Raw genomic sequence first — 17798 nt, 5'->3', positions numbered from 1 at the left:
AAACAAACAACAAACAAAAAGAAAAACACAAGGGTGTGCAACTAAGGGTTGGTTTGTTGTTGTTTCTTCATCTCCTCCATTTCTTCAATTTTCTTCTGCAACAGTTCTTCAAGCTGTTGTTGCCTCTGGAGAAGAGCTTGTTCCCTTTCCTTAGCTTCTTGCTGCTGCTGTGCCATCTGTTTCTTCAGAAGCTTACACAACCTGGCTTCTCTGGTCAAGTAATCCGTTTCAAAGAAGAAAGGCTGGTTTGCCAGGAGCAGTGTAGAGCTTCTTACTCTAAGACTCTGATTCAGATTTTCCATTAGCCTTCTGACTGAAGCTTGCTTGACTCTGATGCATTTAGCCTTGATCTCTTCAATAAGCTCAGCTGCCCGGTTCTGAAGTGATGCCCAGGAGTCTTCATATGCACTTGTGAGATCAATTGTCCTTCGTTGATCCACCAGATTATGCATCTGACTCAGAATTGTGAGAAGCTCAGTATTGATATATCCAGATTCCAGGATGTTTGTGGGTGGATGATCAAGGGTTTCAAGATCAGAATCACTGATTTCTAAATCTTGAATGGGGTTAGGAATTGGAAAGGTAAGGTGTGTTTGTGTGTTTGAAGATGAAGGCTGGTCAGAAACAATGTGTGTGGTGGAGGTTGAGGCTTGAACATTGACTAGAGAGATGTCAACATCCATGGGAGTTGGTTCTGGGGAGTGTTCAGGTAAAGGTTGAAATTCAGTTTCAGTTGGTGGTTGTCGTAGTGAAGTTGTTGTTTGATTGTTGAGTTGGGGGTCAATGATGGCTATTGGTGATTGTGGGGGTGTTGTGGGTTTTTGTGGTTCAGGTGTTTGTTGATGAGGGTTTTCTGAAACAACATTTTCAGAAGCAGTTGCTTCTGGAGTTGTTTCAGAGGCCTTTTCTGAAGTAGATTCAACATTTTCTGGAGGAATCATGTTGAGAGGTTGAATGTTAAGGGGTTGAGGGTTAAGGCGAAAGATAGTCTCAATGACTTTTTCTCTCTGCACAGCCATTTCAGCCAACTTCTCATTAATTATGTGACCAACTGGCTCATAAGTAGTTGACTGAGAAGGCTTTTTGTTGGTTTTGGTTGATGTTGGCTTGCTTTTTACTGGTTTTTGAAAGAGTTGGGTTAAGGGTATATCATCATCAGAATCATCAGAATCTGATAATGGTGTGGATGCGGAATCTGATGATATATTAATTACCTTCTCTGATTCAGGATCAGAATTCTCTTTAACAGACTCACTGGTCATCAGCAACAGTTGCTTGGCTTCTGAAACTACAGACTCTTGTAGCTCAGCAGCAATCTCCATAGCTTTTCCAATAGCTTCTGACACAATAGTAGCAGCTTCAGTCTTCTTAGGAACATGAGGGAAGTTCTTGGTCCTCCTTACTGCTTGCTTCCTTTTCTTCTTTGGTATTGCAGGTTGATCAAGAGTAATGCCAACATCCATGATCATCCTGGAATCCATGTCTTCAATGGCTTCTTTAAAAGAAGGTACTGATGAACTACCAATTTTGAGCTTGTCAGTAGCAACTTTTGCCTTTTTAACAGATTGTTCAACCTCTAGATATTGTTCTGCAGTCATCTTCCTTTTAGACTTTCTGCCTCTGGCTCGTGGCAGAGCACCACCATACATTTCCTCTGGAATATCTTCCAATCTGATTCTCTCATTGGTTGCCTCAAAATGTTCTTTGATATAGTACATCTGCACTTCAATGGGATCCTTCTTGCAGATGGGTGGAAAGTCCTTCATAAGATCAGACTTAACAAGTGATTCACTCAAATCTGTATGAAGCTTGGTGACAGCAGGGATCAACTTCATATTCTTGAGGGTTTGTGCATTAATGAACTTTCCAGTTTTAGTATCAAGCAGCTCATCTGTGAAGGCTACAGCACTGCTTAGCTTGTCCAAGACTCCTCCTTGATAGAATATTTCTGACAAGAGTCTTCCATAAGGTACCCAGGTTCTATTCTGCAGCTGACTCTGTTTCAGACACTCTATCAAGTATTTGAACATATATTTTGGCACGTTTACTTTCTCCTTCTTAATGAAGTGTTGAATAAAGACTTTTTGTGCCAAATTGGGTTTCTCACTACCACCACATGGAAGTAAGTCCTCATTCTGAATCTTCAGAAGCAGCTTCTTATCCATGCTTAGATCAGCATACTTTCCTGCTTGCGTTGAGTTGTACAGTGCCAAGTTTACTTTTTCCTTCCAGAGGCGTTCTTCAGTTGTATTTGAGAGATCAATTCCAGAGTATTTTCCAGAGGCCTCTCTACAGAGTACAGCTTCTATCTGCCATTCCGCAATTCTCACTGGAATACCACAAATACTTGACCTGATTTCAATACCTGTAAATGGCTCAAGTCCCATTTCTTCTCTGGTCTTCCCTTCCAGTTCGGGATAAATCAACACCATTTGACTTTCTTCAGTTATGGACGCAGCTTTGTCATAAACCTTAGCCCTTACCCAGAAGTGTCTTACCAATGCTTCGTATGTTGGTCCATTCAACATCTTGAAGTAATGAATAAGTTCCTGCTCTTCATAGTAGCTTCTGATCCAACACTCATGGAAAGCGAGTGATTCAAAATCCACCGGATTTTCTATTTGAACCTGTAGTTCCCATTCTTCCAATTTCATGCTTCTTCCTTTGTAGTCAAATTCAGGGACCATCCGTGAAGTAGATTCTGAAACTTTTGAGCTTGATGATGCCATTTGATGATTTACGAAGATTTGAAGAAGATGAAGATTTTAGGGTTCTAAGGTTGAGAGAATGCGCTTACTTCGCAAGAGGTTTGAGAGCAAATGTGTTTGTTGTGAGTGAGTAGTGTGTGAATTGACAAAGTGTTAGAAGTAAAACGATTGCAATTCAAAAGAGACAAACAAACATAACATTAATGACAAAATTGGGGGCGCGTGAAAAGTACTTTCAAAGCTATTAAATCATCATTGCCCTTTTAGTTATACACCAACACATACAGGCCACGTAAGAAGTTCACAGAGTAACTACCAAGTTAGTGGGCCAGAAGTTACTTTTTAAAAGGTAACTTCCAACGTTTCCACTAATTCAACTATTCAGAAGCAACAAATCCAGCTTCTGGACTTCAGATGCTGACGTCATCATCAGAAGCGAGTTTTCCTCAGAACCTCAATAAAGAGCTTCTGATGGACTACCGCTTCTGAACTAACTTCAGAACCTAAAATCCTATTCAGGAGCAAGCAAGCATTTAATCAGATACAAAGTGCATGTTCAAATTTTTCTTTATAAAATCAAATCTTTCAACAGTTAAAGGCTTAGTAAATATATCAGCCCATTGATTTTCAGTATCAATGAATTGTATATCTAAAATTCCTTTTTGAACATAATCTCTGATAAAATGGTGTTTGATTTCAATGTGCTTCGCTCTTGAATGCAAAATTGGATTTTTAGACAAACAAATAGCGGCAGTATTATCACAATAAATGGGAATACTGTTAGCAGTTATCTGATAATCTTCCAACTGATGTTTCATCCAAAGTAGTTGTGTACAACAACTTGCAGCTGAAATGTATTCTGCTTCTGCTATAGACATAGCAATAGTTGTTTGTCTTTTGCTAGCCCAGGATATAAGATTATCACCCAGAAATTGACAATTGCCACTGGTTGACTTTCTTTCAATCCTATCACCAGCATAATCAGCATCACAGAATCCAATTAGCTTATAATCTAAGGATTTCCTATAGAGGAGTCCAAGATTGGTCGTTCCTTTCAAATACCTGAAGATTCTCTTGACAGCAGTCATATGAGATTCTCTAGGATCTGATTGGAATCTTGCACACAAGCATACACTGAATAAAATATCTGGCCTAGATGCAGTGAGGTATAACAAAGAACCAATCATACCTCTATACAGCTTCTGATCTACTTTAGCTCCTTCATCTTCTTTGCTTAAGGTGCACGTAGGGTGCATTGGAGTGTTCATCACTTTACAATCTTCAAGTTTGAACTTCTTCAGAAGCTCCTTTGTGTACTTTGATTGATGAACATAGACTCCATCTTTGCATTGATTGATTTGAATGCCCAGGAAGAACTTCAGCTCTCCCATCATGCTCATTTCAAATTCATCCTGCATTAACTCAGAAAATTCCTTGCAAAGAGATGCATTAGTAGAACCAAATATTATATCATCAACATATATTTGCACAACAAGAATATCTTTCCCAAGGGTCCTTCTGAAGAGTGTAGTGTCAACCTGTCCTCTCTTAAAGTTATTTTTGATTAAGAAATTACTTAGTCTATCATACCAAGCTCTGGGAGCTTGTTTCAAGCCATATAGTGATTTCTTCAATTTAAAAACATGGTCAGGATATTTAATATCCTCAAATCCAGGAGGTTGCTTAACATACACTTCTTCTTCTATGACACCATTGAGAAATGCACTCTTGACATCCATCTGATATAATATTATGCCATGATTAACTGCATAGGAAAGAAGTAACCTGATTGCTTCCAATCTTGCAACTGGAGCAAACGTTTCAGTGTAATCAATGCCTTCTTGTTGACTATACCCTTGTGCAACAAGTCTGGCTTTGTTTCTTGTTACTTCACCTTGCTCGTTCAGCTTGTTTCTGAATACCCATTTTGTTCCAATAATGTTCTTGTGCTGAGGTTTGGGTACCAGATCCCACACATCATTTCTTTGAAATTGATTCAACTCTTCTTGCATAGCTAGGATCCATCCATCATCTGAAAGTGCTTCATCAACTGTTGTAGGTTCAATCATTGAGATTAGTCCAATCATTGACTCTTCTTGTCTGAAATGTGATCTTGTTCTTCTTGGACTATCTTTGTTTCCAATGATTAGCTCTTCAGGATGTGAAGACTTGTGTTTGAATGTGTTTCTGGGAGGATCTTCTTGATGTGAGTCATCTTGTGCTTCATCAGAAGCAGCTTCATCTTGCGCTTCTGATGTGGGTTCAGCTTCTGGACTATCTTCAGACTCAGCTATCTGATCAGGTTCTGGAGTAGCTTCAGGAACCTGTATCTCTGCAGAACTTTCACCTTGCTTTGAAGTTTTATCTTCAAGCTCCTTGTCATCAAATTTAACGTGCATAGATTCTTCAACACAGAGTGTTTCTGAATTATACACTCTGTATGCCTTTGACCTTTCAGAGTAACCCAAAAAGATTCCTCTTTGGGCCTTGGCATCAAATTTCTTTAGGTAGAGCTTGTTGTTCAGAATGTAACATGTACATCCAAATTGATGAAAGTAAGAGATATTGGGTTTTCTTCCTTTAAAGAGTTCATATGCTGTTTTCTCCAAAATAGGTCTAATATAGATCCTGTTTTGAACATAGCATGCTGTATTCACTGCTTCTGCCCAAAAATGTTTTGGTAAATTGTTTTCATGAATCATGGTTCTGGCCATTTCTTGTAAAGTTCTATTCTTTCTCTCTACAACCCCATTTTGTTGTGGTGTTCTAGGAGAAGAGAATTCATGGAAAATTCCATGTTTTTCACAAAAAGCTTCAAATGGCTCATTTTCAAATTCTCCACCATGATCACTTCTGATTTTCAAAATTTTTGATTCTTTTTCAGATTGAATTTGAGTGCAGAAGCTACTGAATACATCACACGCAACATCTTTACTCTTTATGAATTTCACCCAAGTCCATCTGCTGTAATCATCAACAATGACTAATCCATATCTACTTCCATATAAGGATGCAGTACTCACTGGTCCAAATAAATCAATATGGAGTAATTCCAAAGGTCTTGAGGTTGAAACAATGTCTTTGGTTTTAAAAGATGATTTCACAATTTTCCCTCTCTGACATGCACCACAGAGTGCATCTGAATGATAGTCAATGTCTGGTAGCCCTTTCACAAGTTGTAACTTACTAAGCTTAGAGATTAACCTCCAGTTAGCATGTCCCAACCTTCTGTGCCACATCCATTTCTTATCATTCACTGATAGTAGGCAAATCACCTTCTGATCAGCCAGTTCAGAAAAATTGATTTTATAGACATTGTCAACTCTCTTTCCCTTGAACACAATGGATTTGTCTTCCTTGTTGATTACTGTACAGTTGGGTTTTTCAAAAAGCACATCATAACCATTATCACAAAATTGACTAATGCTCAAAAGGTTATGTTCAAGACCATCTACCAACCATACATTATTAATTGAGGTAGAGGAATTACCAATAGTTCCTGTACCTATGATCTTGCCTGACTGGTTGCCTCCAAATTTCACATTTCCTCCCTCTTTCATTGTTAGGCTGAGGAACATGGACTTGTCTCCTGTCATGTGTCTTGAGCAACCACTGTCTAGGTACCATGATCTTTGCTTTGGCACTGCTCTTAGACATACCTGCATCATTGACATTTTTAGATTTAGGTACCCATTGTTCTATGGGTCCTGGAAGGTTAGTACTTAAGGCTTTACTCTTCACTTCTTGTACCTTGTGCTGTGAGTTGGGTTGCTTCTGATTAACCATCACCTTAGGTTTTGGTACTTCAGAAGCAGTAACTGTCTTCTTCTGAAACTTAGACTTCAGAACCCCTGATTTTGGTTTCACCAGACTCTGAGGAATAGGTTCTGATCTTTTCAGGATCCTAACCTTTGAAGTCTTGGAATCAGATTTGATCATAGCCTTTGACTTAGAGTTCTTTGGCTTTGAAGTAATCTTAGCCTTAGAACTAGAAGCTTCAGGTTCTGATTGAACAACAGTTTCCAATTCAGCCCCTTCTGGTACAAAGAATGTTTTCAGACCTTCCTTAATGCATTCACAACAAGACTTTAGATTGGTTTTATCAAGTTTCACTTCTGGAAAACCAATTCCTCTGCCATTGTTCTTGTAAATGCTATAAATCATAGAAGCTACTCTGCTTCTGTCAATGCCAGATATAATGAAATCTTCAAGAGCAATTTCATGATTACTTAAAGGTTTTTCATTACACTTTTCTTGTAGCTTCTGACATAAGAACCTGAGCTGATCTTCATATGTTTTACACATGAAATCAAAGCCCCTAAGTCCTTGTTCAGAAGCTTTCAGATCCAATAGAGTTGATTTTTGCTGTTGTACCAAATCAGCATATTTTTCTTTTAAATCCTTCAACTCATTGGTTCTTACTTCAAAATGTGTAAGAAGTTCTTTAAGTGACTCAACAAGTTCATCTCTGGGAATTTTGGAATATACCTCGTTTTCATCTTCTGAGTCTGAATCTGATCCAGCTTCTGAAGTTGCTGTTGCTACCAACCCAACAGCTACCTTTGCATCTTCATCAGCTTCCTCTTTATCAGATCCAGATTCACTACCCAAATCATCCCAGGTTGCCATTAAACTCTGCTTAATCTGCTTCTTGAGTTTGCTTGGTTTGAATGTAGACCTCTTTGCTTGTCCTTTGACTTTTCTCTTTGAAGATCAGGGCATTCAGCAATGAAGTGTCCAGGCTTCTTACAGTTGAAGCATCCCTTCTGATCTTCTTTCTTTGAGCTTCTGGAGTTACCCCTTCTGGAGAGAAACTTTCTGTTCTTCTTGGCCAGATATTGAAGTCTGTTTGAGAGCATGGCCATTTCAGCAGCATCTGGTTCAGAATCTGAACTTGACTGTTCTTCCTCTTCAGATTCAACCACTTTGAGAGCTTTTGATGACTTGCCTTTGGATGGAAGAGCTATTGATTTACTCTTCTTAGTAGACTCATGTTCATTAAGACTTAACTCATGAACTTTGAGAGAACTAACAAGATCTTCGACACTTAAAGTGTTTAAATCTTTAGCTTCCTCAATGGCAGTCACCTTTGGTCTCCATCTAGCAGGTAAGCTTCTGAGTATCTTGCTTACATGATCAGAAGCAACATAGCTCTTCTTTAGAATCTGTAGCCCAGAAACTAAAGTTTGAAACCTTGAGTACATCTCCTCAATAGTTTCATCATCCTTCATCTTGAATAACTCATACTGATGTACAAGCAGGAGAGCCTTTGCTTCTTTGACCTTCTTGCTCCCTTCATAATTTGAACAGAGAGAAGCAAACATAGCTTTAGCAGTGGATTTGTCACTCATCTTCATGTATTCTGCTTTGGGTATGGCCGTGACAAGAGCTCCTCTGATAATATGATGCTTCTTGTAGAGTTTCCTCAGTTCTGGAGTATGTTTCTTTCTATCCACAGCAGCTCCTTCTTCATCAAGGACTAAACCACCAACGCCGTCTTCCAGAATATCCCACAATTCTTCATCTAGGCTCATGATGTAACTGTAAAAATTGGTCTTCCACCAAGAGAACTCTTCAGCATCTCCATTGAACTTTGGAACTTTTCCAACACTGGTTTTCTTACTATCACTATAATCATGTGAGACATTTTTATAGCTAGTATCACCATCAGGAGGAGGAGTAGTCATGTTTTTCTCAGATCTTTGACTGTTGCACGTTTAAGTGATACACAACAGACCAAGGCTCTAGATACCAATTGAAGGTGAGAAAAACACAAGAAGGGGGGTTGAATTGTGTTTTAGAAAAATTCTTCGTTTCTCCTAAAAACTGAACACACTGATCAGAAGCTAAGCGAGACAGCTTCTGAAGTGATAATCAGAATCTAAATGCAGCGGAATAAAACAGAGAGAGAGAAGAAGAACGACACAAAGCAATTATACTGGTTCCTTCCACAATCCGGAAGTAGTCCAGTCCCCCTTGCACTTCCAAGGAGATTTCACTATGAGTAATATCTGATTACAAATGCTCAAGCACACAAGCAAGAGACTTCCAATGCTCAAGCACACAAGCAAGAGACTTCCTTTGCTCAAGAACACAATCAAGAGACTTCCTGCTCAAGCACAACTGCAAGAGACTTCCTAACTAAACAAAATTACACAGAAAATTGTTTAAGGTTGAACACTTGATATACAATCAGAGGTGCTCACAATACAAATCAGATACAGACTCAATGGACTTAAGAATTTCTAAGATATGACTTTGAGACACAGAAATTCTAAGTGAATGCAGAACAATTTCAGCAGAGGTTTGGTACTTGTGAAAATCTTGTGAGTCTTTCGTTCAGCGTTCTTGCATTACCAAATCTCTAGGTCTTCACTCCTTTATATAGAGGTGTGAAAGAGACGTTGTGAAATTGCCAGCACACCAAAGAGTCGTTGTTGAAGCTTGATCTTTCACCAATGATCTTTTGCCTGATTTGGTTGTTGTCCTATGAAGAACAAATTTGAAATCCATTCCTTATCCAAAGGAACATCTATGCAGGCGAAACCGTATTCTGGAGCTGTTTTCTTGTCCTGTAGCGCGGACACAAAACAGAGTAGTGGAGAACGTGGTTGTACAATTCGTACAAAGTACAATGTCAACGCTTTCGTCCAAATTGCAAACACACGCCTTCAAACACCTTTGAAATGACCGTTGCAAACTCCACTAATCCTTTGTTTGTGTTTTCGAATCCAATAGACAGCTTTTGCATTGATAATTCTTCAATTCTTGATTCTTTGCAAATCCAGTTGATATTCAGCTTCTGGTGAAATGGCTTCTGATGATGCAACTTCTGATGATGCAGCTTCTGATGACGCAGCTTCTGATGATGTGGCTTCTGATGACGCAGCTTCTGATGATGTGGCTTCTGGACCTCTTGTCTTCAGAAGCACTATTCTTCAGGATCAGCCTACTTCAGGAGCGCTATTTCTTCAGGAGCAGCTTGACTTCAGGAGCGCTTTTTCTCTTCAGTAGCAAGTTGCCTTCAGGAGCGTCCAAGCTTCAAATTTTTGTTGTTTCCATAGCTCTTTATTTGCTCATTCAGAACCAATGATGATGTAACTTTATAATTATGGTCCTGTACACTTGAACAAATATTAGCTAGTCCAATTTACAATTTTTAATACCTTGTTATCATCAAAACTCTTTAAGGTTCATTGTTAAACACATTTTGTTCCAACAGATTCTTCATAACAACTCTGCTTGTTCATATTTCAATTGATTTCACTATAGTAAAAAAATCATTCATGGATAGTTTTAAATTGTTAATTTTTTGGTTCTATCAATCTAAATCGAGTGGAAAGATAGAAGGGAGAGGGATTGAATGAGAGTGGAAGAATGAGTGGAAAACCTATTGTGAAAGAGAATAATCAAGGGTTCTCTCAATCTTCAATGTCAGGTGCTTGTATTTTTAAATTCTTTTTTATTAGTTTTTCATTTTTTTCATTTTAATTGATGAAATGTTGGGGGTTAAAAGAAAAAAATTAATCTTAAATAAAATAATACAAGATTGGAGGGCAAAAAGGAGTTGATTTGAGGACTTGAAGAATGAGTGGAAACTTAATATGAAAGAGAATAATTAAAGGTTAAAGTACAACTTAATCATAAATAAAATAATAAACCTAGATGGGAAAAATAATAAACCTAGATGGGAAAATGGAGGTGAAAATTCGAAGACCTCGGAGTCATCATTTTCTCCACTCAAAGAACCTCATTCTCAACCTCAAACTGTATAGATACGCTGACGTATATAACCGTTGTCATAGACTTTCTTTCATTCGAGGTGGGACTAGTTTTTGTGCCCCTTCTCTTTTTTCTTTATGTTTCACTCATGATGAAACATAAAAGAAGACTATTATTAGCAAGCATTTATCCATTGGATCCTGCTACTCTAAAATGAGTAATTCATTTTACTTTATAAAGTAAGTAATATGAACTATTGCATTAATTAACAAACCAAATATAGATATCATAGATACATCTTAACAAATCATGAGATATGTGGTTACATGTATACGTAGTTATTTTTAGCGCCTTATAGTGACATGTTCTCATTATAACAACATGCAATTGGATGATAAAAACAAATGCATCCACTAGTTGACATCAATTCCAGAGCGATGGCTGCTTTGCTTAGCTTAGCTTAGGTTGAACAATGACTTTTCCAATTCAGCTGCTCTTATTAGGAAACAAGCAAAATGAATAGAAATGAATTGTTATTAATGAAAAGAGTGTTTACAACCGATATATATACTAATATCTAGGTGTATAGTAAACTATCATGTACATACAATAGAGGATAAGAACCCTAACAGCAGTTACTTGCAAGTGGATTCACTTTAGTTTATGGTAATGTTGTTTATGCGTATAACAGCAGTTACTTGCAAGTGGATTCACTTTATTTTCAGCACCTATTAACAGTGACATGTTCTCATTATAACTATAACATGCAAGTGAATTCACTTTAGTTTATGGTAATGTTGTTTATGCGTATGGTATCGGATTCGCTTTAATCAAGCAATCACACCATTCATCCTTAACAGACCATTGGAATTGCTATTTTTCGGTAATGTCTTGATCTTTCTTTCGAATCTATTGTTTATCTCTTTCTTTCTTTTTTAAATGGCAAAAGAATATTAATAGACTCGTTTGAAACACAAAGCGTGCAAGAAACGAGAAAATAATACTCAATTGAGAATTACTCTACTAGGTCTTCCCATTCTATTCGAAGATGCAATCCAACAATTATGAAATTAAATGCAATACTCCCAACTTGAGACTCTAAGTTCTAACATTCCACTTTTGATACCAATTCATATTAATGTCAGTTCACTAATAATTAGTTCTTTGATTGACTTGTGCAGTACTTCTTTCTCATAATTTCAAATAAATTCATAGAAAGCCTGCCTTATGCTCCTGACTATATACTTTTATGCCTTCTCTAATTCCTTTCATCGTACGGAGCAGCAATCACATGCTATGTCGCATTGCATCCGCAAGTTAAAGTATTGAGTGACTGCTATATTGTTCACTGTGATTTATTCTTTTGATATCAGAAGCAACTGACTCAGAGCTGTCAAGGACTCCTGAGTTGTATGAACTAATATCTATCTAGTGATAATTTTAGAGTTTATTAGTGCGATAAGTTTAATTTAGCTGTTGTATGAAGTAAGTTTACTTTCGCATTTAATGCAACATAAGTTTAGGAGACATGGTTGAACCATTGCAGTAGTTAAAGTAAGATTATGGGGGAATCAATCGCATCTTAAAGCCGAAAATTGTTCATTTGAAAGCTGAAATTCGCTATTAGGAACATATAATCTGCATTGTGCAGTCTCTAAAGTTGTACTGAATTTGGGACCATATAAAGTTAGAAAGAACATTTTTGAAGTTAAAACCCAATCCCATTGAAATACTTACAAATGGTGAAGTCAAATAAGGGATAAGTGCTTATTAATATAAAACTCTTCATAACAACTCAGCTTTTTCATATCACAATTGATTTCACTACAATAAAGCATCCGTAGATAGGTTGTTTAACATATTGCAAAGCAAGAACGCCTGTGAAAGAATTATGGTATGACTTTTGGCTTAAAAAATGCTTATAGCTAGTTAGTTATTGACTATATGATCCCAAAATTCTCATTATATCCTCTAATTATTGAAAGTGTAGACTTTGGTATAGTGAATTGACTACGCTACAATTGGATATTTAAAAATTCATTCACAATAGTAAAGTGCATTATAAGTTGTTGCAATCTTAAATAAAGCTCGTAATTGAATTATGATAGGAATTATTGCTTTGTATCATAGCCAAGTTAGCCAAGTAAAGTCACATTTCAATGTTCACTAGTCTATGTCAGGCTAGAAATCTTCGAGAACATTAACATGATTATAGCTCCTGTAGAGTATTTTGGCTAGATTGCAGATTATTGAATAAAAACTAAAAGGTAAGGGTATCCAATTTTTTTAGAAAATAATTAAAAGGTTAAGGTAAAAAATGTTTAATTTAAGAAGGCAGAAAATTGAATTAAAATAAAAACTATCTCAAGCCTAGAAACGATGTAGTTTAATGTACTTTTAAATATTTAATTTAAGAATTGAAGGTTAAGGTATTCAATTTTTTTGAGAAAATAATTTAAGTATTATATTTCCTAAAAAAAAAAATAAGTATTATATATATAATTGAGCTAACGAATCAAATGAGTCGTCGAAATATATATACTTCAAATTTAACTTAATTAGTTAACAAACTTCATTTTCAACTTACCTCTTTAGTTTATTAACCAAATTCATTGGATTGTAGTCTCTTAAATAAAGGATTTAGACAAAGGGTCATTTATTCTTATTCGCGTAATGTGGGCAGTTATATAGAAAGCAGAGTTCAAAGGATTCATTTTGTTGTTAAATGTTCTTCAATATCTTTACCCCCCATTCAGAAGAGGAAATATTTTTTATTTAACCAACAAAAAAATAGGGACTCAGATTATTTTGGTATATTGATTGCTGAAACTGAAAGGATTCAAAATTAATTTATAACATTAATTTTGATCCTCAAACTTTCAGAAATCAATTGTCCAAAAGTTATTACTAGTGAACCGTTAAATAAATTAAGTGGACAACACAATATGAATTATCAGGTCCAAACTTTTATACTTTGTCAACATGTATACATGGGTTTTTATAGGTAATTTTCCTCTTGGGTGTTTTAGAATCTTTGATGTGGGACTATCACTAATTTCCAAACAATTTTATGTCTTGTTCTTCATCCCTGCTCATGTTTTTAGCTGTTTTATATGTCTTCGTTGCATAGAATAATTGTTATATTTAGAACAAAATATCTAAGATGAAGTTGAACATCAAGTCTTACTAAATGATAATGATTAATGATGTTGATATTACCATTACCACTGCAAATAATGAGTCTGTCAAAGTGAATGCTTCTGATATTCATGAAGTGGACCTGCATAAGGATGAAGATGTTATTTTAGACATGATGTACTTACCAGTATCATATATCTAATGCATATCCAGAAACAAACAAATCACAAGTTATCTGGTATTCTCCAAACATCTTACCTAGTTCTAAAGCATTGTATTCGTTTTTTTGAAACTGTTAACAATACAAACCTTATATGTACTAATAAATAATTATATACGTTATCTTGCAGGTAGAGAGTATAATGTTGAGTATCATATTAATGCTTTCCAGTCCTAATGACGAATCTCCTGCATATGTTGATGCAGCAGTAAGTTCGATAATTATTTCTATTTACTATATTTATTGATTTTTATCGTTAAATATTGTGATTTGGCACTTTAATTAAACATGTATACTCTTTACATTGATTTCACATTTATGTCTCATCACATTAAAGATTACAAGGTTTATAAAACATCTTGTTTTAGTAGTTTGTCTATAAAACTTAGATCTTTAAGCACTAAATTAGTCATTGTATAATTGCAATTGCAAAAACATTTTTATCCCAAAGATTTTTATAAAATTTTGGATTGAGATTCACTGCAGTTAGAGAAGTAACGCATTCACGCATTCAAACAAAATACAACCATTCAATCTAATCCATGATACATGTTCAAGATTGAAAAATGGTGCACTCGAAGGCAACAACAGGTAGTGCCCTCACAAATAGAAAAGTGATGAATCTGCACCAAATGATTGAAAAATGGTAAACAAATTAAAAGATTGGTCAATAATTTAGTATAAGTGCTGACGCTATAAGCATTTAGTATAAGTGGTTTATTAGACTTAAATATAGGTTGGTTAAGGTTGTCTATATTTATGCAAATTGGTAAATACGAATGAAGATTTAACAATTTAAATTAATGTCCTTATGAGTTTAACTCAATTGATAAGAACAATATATATTACTCCCTCCGTTTCAAAATGAGTGTCGTTTTAAGTGTTTACACACATATTAAGAAATGCAATGATTAAAAGAAAGATGATGGTTATTTTACCAAATTATCCTTATTAACTATTGGTTAGTTTTAAAAGTAATACTTTGGAAATAGTGTGCTGAATATTAATTGGAGGGTATAATTGAAAAGAAAAAGTTATTATTGCATTGGAAACTGAAAGTGACATTCATTTTGAAACAAAATTTTTTGGCTAAAGCGACACTCATTTTGAAACGGAGGGAGTAATATATAAGGGTCGGGGTTCAAATTGTAGTTACACATATGTAGTTTATGGTAGTGTTACATCGTTCATATATCCTTTTTCAGCTGAGTGAGTTGTGAGATGATGTATGTTGTTCCATGTATGTAGTTATTGTAAGCTCATTAGTGTCATGTTCTCATTATAACTATAACATGGAAAAGGATGATAAGATCAAATTTTACGCGAAGACTTGCATGTCTTAAATGTAGTCCAATATTATTGAAATTTCATTCAATTCTACCAACATGAAGTTTTTTTTTTGTTGTCAAATAGTTTAGTCATTTTAAAATTATCTTTTTTAGAGGTTTGTCGATAAAATTATTTAGAGGTAGTGGTCATTTGGTTTGTCTTTGTCCATTTCTAATATTATAAAAGAAATATAGAGAGTAATTCATTTCATAAAAAGACAAAAAGACAAGTCGCTTTAGTTTATCGTAGAATTATAAAAGGAAATCGTAGAATTATTGCTTCAATTAGTAGATAATGGGGGTACAATGGACTTTTTCATGCGTAGTTTGCATGGACTAATCTCTCGAGCCGTGTAAGATCCAAATGAGGGGAAATTCTCTCTAAGAGTTTTGACGTTGTCGCATACCTAAAGCTGAATTCAAAGTCTAATAAACCTTGATTAACCTAGAAATATGGATGACAAAACGGATTGGACCCATCGGGTTACAATTTAATCCGCCATTTTTAGCTTACATATAAGCAATCTTGACTGTATAAAAGGGGCTTTAGTAAAGCTTCAACCTTCTACTTTATATTTATTCAATTATTTATTATAGAGTTGTATCCATGTGCGTATATGAACACATGAAAAAATCTTTACTTTATCTAATGGATTCAATATTTGTATAGAAATATTTAGTTTTTATATCCAACTATGAATTGTTTGTAGTAATTCAGTAGTAATCTTTTGAAGTCTAATCGTGGAGATTATTGTAATATGATGGCAGAGAATGGTTTCTCTCTTTTGGACTAAAGAGAAAAGATGTGTTGAATCTAAGCTAGATATGAAGTAATCTATGATACAAATGTCATAGTTTTTGAGGGTGTTAATTTTAATCTTCTTTAATTATTTTTTAACTTGATTGAGAGGAAGAATATTTATGTCTTGATGACTATCCAAATTTACTACATTAAAAGAAATTATATGAATTAATTTAGAACCAATTCTTTCTCACTCAATTTTTGTTTTTCTAACATATCTATCTTCCATATTCAATACCCTTAAAGAAACTTTAAAATTCATGTCTCAATATTCTTTAACACTTGCGATCAATACTTATATTTCTCAAACGTTGTTTTTCTAACATATCTATCTCCCATATTCAATACCCTTAAAGAAACTTTAAAATTCATGTCTCAATATTCTTTAACACTTGCGATCAATACTTATATTTCTCAAACATTTTAACAATTATAAATCGTCACAGGTCATAATTGAATTGACTCTAATAATATTTGGACAAAAGGGACTTTATAAACTTTAATGTTCTAGTTTATATTTATTTATTGATCCCAAAAATAATATTTTTTTATAGGACAGTGTTAACGAGTGCCTCTAGGGCACTCTTTAAGACATTTTAATGGGAAAAATTTATGAAAATTATCGTATTTAATGAATTGAAAATTGAAATAGTTAACTTTTTTAATGAATAATTTCTTGAATTAAAATGTTTAAAGAGTACCCCAAGAACACTCGTTAACAAAACCATTTATTATAGTATAGTTGTATATAGGTGGCTGATATAGGTATCCCTGCATGTCTATGTATAGTATATTCTTTGTATAGAAATTTTCTATTCACTTATGAATTGTTTGTACTCTGTATTAGCTCAATAATATAAAGTTTAAAACCAAATCTATTCAACAAAAGAAGGAAAAAAATTGGAAACTCAATTATTTTAGCAGATTGATTTTCGAAATTAAAAACAAGGGAAAATTTAATTTTTTTCCCTGGTTCCCAATGCTCGAGAATCAATGCACCAAAAATTATTAATAATGACCACCATTAAAAATTAAATGGACAGTACAATGTTAGACATTGGGGTTGGAACATTTTACTTAGCTCACAAGTATAGAAGATTGTTTTATAGGGAAAACTTGCTCTTGGTCTTTTAAGCCCATCAATGTGGGACTGTTGAACCAAACTCTAAGGTGTTACTTCTTCACTCATGTTTCTGGTTGTTTTATTTATATGTCGTGATGCTGAGAATTGCTATATTCTATTCTTTGCAACTTTGAACTTGTTAAATTTTGTGAAAAGAGAAAGACAAACTGAGCAAAATAAAACTCTAAAGCAGGTTATGAGAGTATATTAGCCTTAGAGCAGATGATACAAAAAACACCTCTTATTTTAGAGAAAAGGATTGGATAAATCTCGAAAAAACATACTCGTAAGAAACAGAAGATGCATATTAGATGTGATGTAATAACACTATTGTAAAAGGTACAGACATGGAGCATACATATACATAATAATAACAAGGATAAAGCCATTAGATGACACTAACGTTCCCAGAATCACTAGGATTCGCTGCATAGATATGGTATAGAGGTGGGAGTAGACTCAAATCCATTGGTATATAAATTCTATGCCCTGGTTTATGCATGTTTTCCTTGTTGAAGTCCTAAAAAGTAGCGAAAGTCACATCACATGATTAATCGGTATTCATTATTCATTATAAACATTTGAAAACGAATGCTTTGGTTCAAATTAAACAATGTGCCATATAAATTAGTCCACCATAAACTTGCACCGCACAATCTTGAAGAACTGCAACTATTCCAAGTTCTTTCTCTGCGGCAAGGATAAGGATAGGCCTCACCTCCACCATGATTAGATGCCCGACTTTGTAGAAATCAAG

Source organism: Medicago sativa, chromosome 6 (assembly GCF_051527215.1).
Source record: "Medicago sativa cultivar Bolivia chromosome 6, Bolivia_mono, whole genome shotgun sequence".
NCBI classification, from domain to species: Eukaryota; Viridiplantae; Streptophyta; class Magnoliopsida; order Fabales; family Fabaceae; genus Medicago; species Medicago sativa.
This window is presented reverse-complemented; position numbering follows the sequence as displayed.